Source organism: Papio anubis, chromosome 4, assembly GCF_008728515.1.
Source record: "Papio anubis isolate 15944 chromosome 4, Panubis1.0, whole genome shotgun sequence".
NCBI lineage: Eukaryota > Metazoa > Chordata > Mammalia > Primates > Cercopithecidae > Papio > Papio anubis.
The window spans coordinates 96,328,681-96,335,336 of record NC_044979.1 but is presented as its reverse complement, the minus strand read 5'-3'; the positions used below and the strand labels follow the sequence as shown (position 1 = coordinate 96,335,336).

At 43.7% G+C, this 6,656-nt stretch overlaps 1 pseudogene; it reads right to left on the bottom strand.

The window, feature by feature from the left end:
• Nucleotides 1–4,310: 4,310 nt before the first annotated feature.
• On the bottom strand, nucleotides 4,311–4,884 carry LOC108584827 (annotated as a pseudogene).
• Nucleotides 4,885–6,656: the final 1,772 nt, after the last annotated feature.

The following is a 6,656-nucleotide window of genomic DNA, read 5'->3' as shown; positions in this document are numbered from 1 at the left end:
CCTCCCGGGTTCACGCCATTCTCCGGCCTCAGCCTCCCGAGTAGCTGGGACTACAGGCGCCCGCCATCTCGCCCGGCTAGTTTTTTGTATTTCTTAATAGAGACGGGGTTTCACCGTGTTAGCCAGGATGGTCTCGATCTCCTGACCTCGTGATCCGCCCGTCTCAGCCTCCCAAAGTGCTGGGATTACAGGCTTGAGCCACCGCGCCCGGCCAACAAACTATGTTTAAATAAGGCAAATGCCAAGCTGTAACCAATTCAGCTGCTTCTGTACCTCACCTCCAATTTGTGTACATCACTTTCCTTTTTTGTCTATAAATTTGTTCTGACCACAAGGCATCCCTGGAGTCTCTGAATCTGCTGTGATTCTGGGGGCTGTGCAATTCGCAAATCATTCATTGCTCAATTAAACTCCTTTAAATTTAATTCAGCTGAAGTTTTTCTTTTACCAATGTTCAAATTGTGAATAATTTTATTTGTATGAAAATATAAGGGCAAAAGGAAAACTTCCTCTTCATCCTTAGAAAGTTCACTGAAAAATCAACTCACAAAAAACAGATTAAGCCAGGTGTGGTGGCTCACACCTATCATGCTGGCACTTTGGGAGGCTGAGGTGGGAGGATCCCTTCAGGCCAGGAGTTCAAGGCCAGCTTGGGCAACATAGTGAGACCTCGTCTCTACAAGAAATTTTTAAAAATTTTCCAGGCTTGGTGGCACATGCCTTGGTCCCAGCTACTCAGGAGGCTGAAGCAGAAGAGCCCAGGAGTTTGAGGTTACAGTGAGCTATGACGATACCACTGCACACCAGCTTCGGCAACAAAGTGAAATCCCATCTCTTTTTTTATTATTGTTATTTTTATTTTTTCAGACCCCAGTGGGTCCGGAGTTGGTTCCTTCCAGTGGGTTCGTGGTCTCGCTGACTTCAAGAATGAAGCCAGAGGCCGGGCGTGGGGGCTCATGCCTATAATCTCCACACTTGGGGAGGCCGAGGCAGGCAGATCACCTGAGGTGGGGAGTTCGAGACCAGCCTGACCAAAATGGAGAAACCCCGTCTCTACTAAAAATAAAAAATTAGCCAGGTGTGGTGCTGCATGCCTGTAATCCCAACTACTCGGGAAGGTGAGGCAGGATAATTGCATGAACCCAGGAGGCGGAAGTTGCGGTGAGCCGAGATCGTGCCATTGCACTCCAGTCTGGGCAACAAAAGTGAAACTCCGTCTCAAAAAACAAAAAAAAGAATGAAGCCACGGACCTTCATGATGAGTATTACAGCTCTTAACAATGGCAGGGACCCAAAGAGTGAGCCATAGCCAGGCTTATTAGGAAAAGCGAAAGAACAAAGCTTCCACAGCATGGAAAAGGACCCAAGCAGGTTGCCACTGCTGGCTTGAGGGTGGGGAGTGGCCAGGTTTTGTTCCCTTATTGGCCCTGCCCATGTTCCATTTCTGTCCTATCAGAGTGCCCTTTTTTCAATCCTCCCCGTGATTGGCTACTTTTAGAATCCTGCTGATTGGTGCATTTTACAGAGTGCTGATTGGTGCGTTTTACAGAGTGCTGATTGGTGCGTTTTACAGCGCACTGATTGGTGCATTTTACAATCCTCTTGCTAGATACAGAGCACTGATTGGTGTGTTTTCTGATTGGTGCATTTTACAATCTCTCTTGCTAGCTACAGAGCACTGATTGGTGTGTTTTACAATCCTCTGGTAAGACAGAAAAGTTCTCCAAGTTCCCACTAGACCCAGGAAGTCCAGCTGTCTTCACCTCTCACCAGCTCTTAAAAAAAAAAAAAGAGCAGAAATTGGAGTAAAGGCATACAAATGTATTATTGTATGTACAGGTGAGAATCACAAAGTGATTGCCCAGTATCCCAATGGGGCCCAAATACTTATATAGCTTTTTTTTCTTCTTCTTCTTCTTCTTTTTTTTTTTTTTTTGAGACCGCGTCTGGCTATGTCACCCGGGCTGGAGGGCAGTGGCGTGATATCCGCAACCTCCATCTCCTGGGTTCAAACAATTATCCCTGGCTCAGCCTCCCAAGTAGCTGGGATTACAGGTGCCTGCCACTACACTGGGCTAATTTTTGTATTTTTATAGAGACGGGGTTTTGCCATATTGGCCAGGCTGCTCTCAAACTTCTGACCTCAGGTGATCTACCCGCCTGGGCATCCCAAAGTGCTGGGATTACAGGCATGAGCCACCTCGCCCAGTCTTGTATAGCCTTATTTTTAGAAGGGAATGAGGAGATGGAAAAGTGTGGGCTATTTTAGGGGGCTAGTAAATGATTTTTAGGAACAGTCAATGGGCATGAAGAACATACAATGGCCTAGGACAAAGTCTGTTGGGTCCACAGGGCAAAAAATGGTTTGTGACAAAAGGCTGTCTGGGTTTGTTGAGAGACTTTAGTCTTTCTTCCTGTGATAAGAGTTCAGTTAATGAAAACTCAGAGACGGACCAGAGGTCATTGTTTTCTTCTTTGGCAGATCTGAACTCTAGTCAGACAAAGGAATTTTAGAGAACAACTTCATCCTGCCTTTGGAAGGGATAGAGGATTGAGAGACTGTGGCAAGGGGAGGAAGCAGTGGGGTGGGGAACAATTGTTCTCCTTGGTTGGTCCTTCAGATCTTCATGTAGATAGGGGAAAAGTCTCTTCTAGCATCTGTTGATCTCTACAGGACTTTAATTCAAAATATTCATTATACCAGGGAGCCACATTTGGAGATGAAGTTTTCTGTGCACTCAAAAATATTAAGTAACCAGGCCTGGTGGCTCACACTTGTAATCCCAGCACTTTGGAAGGCCAATGCAGGAAGATCACTTGAGCCCAGATGTTCGAGATCAACCTGAGCAACATAGTAAGACTCCATCTCCACAAAAATTAAAAACATTAGCTGCGCATGGTGGCATACGCCTGCAGTCCCAGCTACTTGGGAGGCTGAGGTGGGAGGCTCACTAGAGCCCAGGAGGTTGAGGCTGCAGTGAGTTGTGATTGTGCCACTGCACTCCAACCCAGGTGACAGAACAAGACTGCTCAAAAAATTAAAAAAATAATATTTCATTACGTTTTTAAAACATCAGCCAGGTGTGGTGGCTCAAGCCTATAATCCCAGTACTTTGTTGCACTCCAGCCTGGATGACAGAGTGAGACTCTGTCTCAAAAAATAATAATAATAATAACAAATAAATAAATAAATAAATAATTTCTTTTCTTTTCTTTTTTCTTTTTTTTTTGAGATAGAGTTTCACTCTTGTTACCGAGGCTGGAGTGCAATGGCGCCATCTTGGCTCACTGTAACCTCCGCCTCTGGGTTCAAGCAATTCTCCCACCTCAGCCTCCCGAGTGGCTGGGATTACAGGCGCCCGCCACCATGCCCGGCTAATTTTTTGTATTTTTAGTAAAGACAGGGTTTCACCATGTCAGCCAGTCTGGTCTCGAAATACTGACCTCAGGTGATCCTCCTGCCTTGGCCTTCCAAAGTGCTGGGATTACAGGCGTGAGCCACTGTGCCTGTCCCTAAATAATTTATTTTTAATATTTTATGTTTAGGCTGGGCACGGTGTTTCGTGCCTGTAATCCCAGCACTATGGGAGGCCGAGGTGGGCGGATCACCTGAAGTCAGGAGTTTGAGACCGGCCTGGCCAACATGATGAAACCCCATCTCTACTAAAAATACAAAAAAATTAGCCAGGTTGGTGGCACGCGCCTGTAGTTCCAGCTACTCGGGAGACTGAGACAGGAGAATCGCTTGAACCTGGGAGGCGGAGGTTGCAATGAGCCAGGATCTCACCACTGCACTCCAACCTGGGCTACAAGAGCAAAACCTCGTCTCAAAAAAAAAAAAAAAAAAAAAAAACCCAAGGAAAGAAAGAAAAAAGAAATCTGGTGGGGCGTGGTGGCTCACTCCTGTAATCCTAGCACTTTGGGAGACCGAGGCTGGTGGATCACCTGAGGTAAGGAGTTCAAGACCAGCCTGGCTAACATGATGAAACCCCGTATCTACAAAAATACAAAAATTAGCCAGGCATGATGGCGGGTGCCTGTAATCCCAGATACTCGGGAGGCTGAGGCAGGAAAATTGCTTGAATCCAGGAGGCAGAGGTTGCAGTGAGCCGAGATCACACCACTGCCCTCCAGCCTAGGCAACAGAGCAAGACTCCGTCTCACAAAAAAAAAAAAAAAGAAGAAGAAAAGAAAAGTCTATTAAATAAGATTTATTTTTGCTTTTTAATTTTTTCTCAAGAAACACACCTCTGCCTTCATGTTTTAATTAAATTTATTTATTTATTTGTTTATTTATTTTTGAGGGGACAGAGGACAAATACATGTTAATGGGTTTTAAGATTTTTTTTTTACAACTATAACAGATAATCATGCAATGCTGCCAGTATTGAACCCAATCCGGGGCCACAAGTCTGCACACTCCTTTGCTACTGGTCCTGTAATGGCAGAACCTTTCATCTCGTCTTTATTTTTTATTATGACCCCTGCATTATCTTCAAAATAAAGAAACACTCCATCTTTTCTCCATATGACTTTCATTGTCAAATGACCGCTGCTGGATGTACCTTTTTTCTGAGCTCTGGTTTGTCTTTCTTGACTGTGGCCATCCCCATGTCACCCACACTGGCAGGGAAGTCTGTTCATCCGTCCCTGATCCTCTTCCCGGAGATGATATACGGATTTTTGGCTCCTGTGTTCTCAGCACCGTTGAGCAGGGATCCTACCAGAAGACCCGAGGAAATCCAGAATTTCGCACCAGAGGACTCACTTTATCCTCGCTTCGACATCTTGAACGCCAGAAAGAAGGAAAAAGGCAATTGACTTATCTTTTTTTAGAAACAGGGTCTTGCTCTGTCTCCCAGGCTAGAGTGCAGTAGCTCAAACACAGTTCACTGCAGCCTTCACCTCCTGGGCTCAAGCAATCCTTCCACCTCAGCCTCTTGAGTAGCTGGGACCACAGACATGCACCACCACGCCTAAGTTAATTTTCTTTTTTTGTAGAGATGAAGGTATTGCCATGTTGCCAGGCTGGTCTCAAACTCCTGGGCTCATGCAATCATCCCACTTCGACCTCCCGAAGCACTGGGATTACAGGTGTGAGCCTCCATGCTCAACCTAGCATTTTAATTTTGATAGGTGATATTGAATGTGTTAGAAGATGAATAACTTGGATAACGCATATGGAACTTTTGATTAAAATATATTCAAATTTTGTTCATTTGACTTTAGCTACATCTTATTTTTAATACTTTAGATATTTACTGTTGATAGAAGACAAATTATGTCAAAATCTTGATAACAAAATTAATGATTTAGACAAAATAAAGTTAAGAAAAATAACTTTATGGAATAAATATATAATAATTTTGAATTACGAATGAGTTTATCACTCTTGTAAAAACACCAGTCCATCAACAGAACACCCAGACATGCCCAATAATAAAGAAACTCTGTAATCTTTGATATTTTTCCAAACATAAAAACACGAGTATGAATGTATTTTTCAATTTTGACATTGTGAAGCTAGATCTGTCAAAGTAGGGGAATAGAATATATTTAACTTCACAGTTTGTCAGTTTGATTTATATCTTATAAATATTTAGTCATTTGAAATACAACTCTCGGCCGGGTGTGGTGGCTCACGCCTGTAATCCAGCACTTTGGGAGGCCGAGGTGGGTGGACCACCTGAGGTCAGGAGTTCGAGACCAGCCTGGCCAACATGGTGAAACCCTGTCTCTACTAAAAATATATAAAATTAGCTGGGCGTGGTGATGGGCGCCTGTAATCCCAGCTACTTGGGAGGCTGAGGCAGGAGAATTGCTTGAACCTGGGTGGTGGAGGTTGCAGTGAGCCGAGAGCACCCCACTGCATTCCAGCCTGGGTGACAGAGCGAGACTCCATCTCAAAAAAAAAAGAAATACAACTCTCATGCCAGGTATAGTGGCTCATACCTATAATCCCAGCACTTGGGGAGGCCGAGGCAGGTGGGTCACTTGAGACCTGGAGTTCGAGACCAGCCTCACCAACATGGCAAAACCCCATCTCTATGAAAAATCAAAAAATTAGCCCAGCATGGTGGCATGTGCCTAAAGTCTCAGCTACTCAGGAGGCTCAGGCAGGAGAATCGCTTGAACCCGGGAGGCAGAGGTTGCAGCGAGCCAAGATGGTGCCACTGCACTCCAGCCTGGGCGACAGAATGAGACTCCATCTCAAAAAAAATAAAAAGAAAAAGAAAAGAAAAAGAAATGCATCTCCATTTTACATTTGGCCCAGGACCTATAAATGTTAGGGGCACATTTATGAATATATACATATATATTTTTTAATATCACATGATAAATATCATTTCAAGATACATCATAGATCTAAATATGAAAGGTAAAACTATCTTTAGTTGAGAAATTAGAATGCTGTTTGCTGAATATAGGCAAAAAGTTTTTTAAACGGCATAAAAAGCATTAAACATCAGGAAAATCTGATAAATTGGACTACATTAAAAGTAAGTAGTTCTGTTCATCAGGACACATTAAGAGATTGAAAAAATTAAGAGTGGGAGAAATATTTTCAATATATACATCTGACAAGCTACTTGTATCTAGAACACATAAACAACTCCTTAAAATCAATTGTTTTAAAAAGCCAGAAAACTCAATAG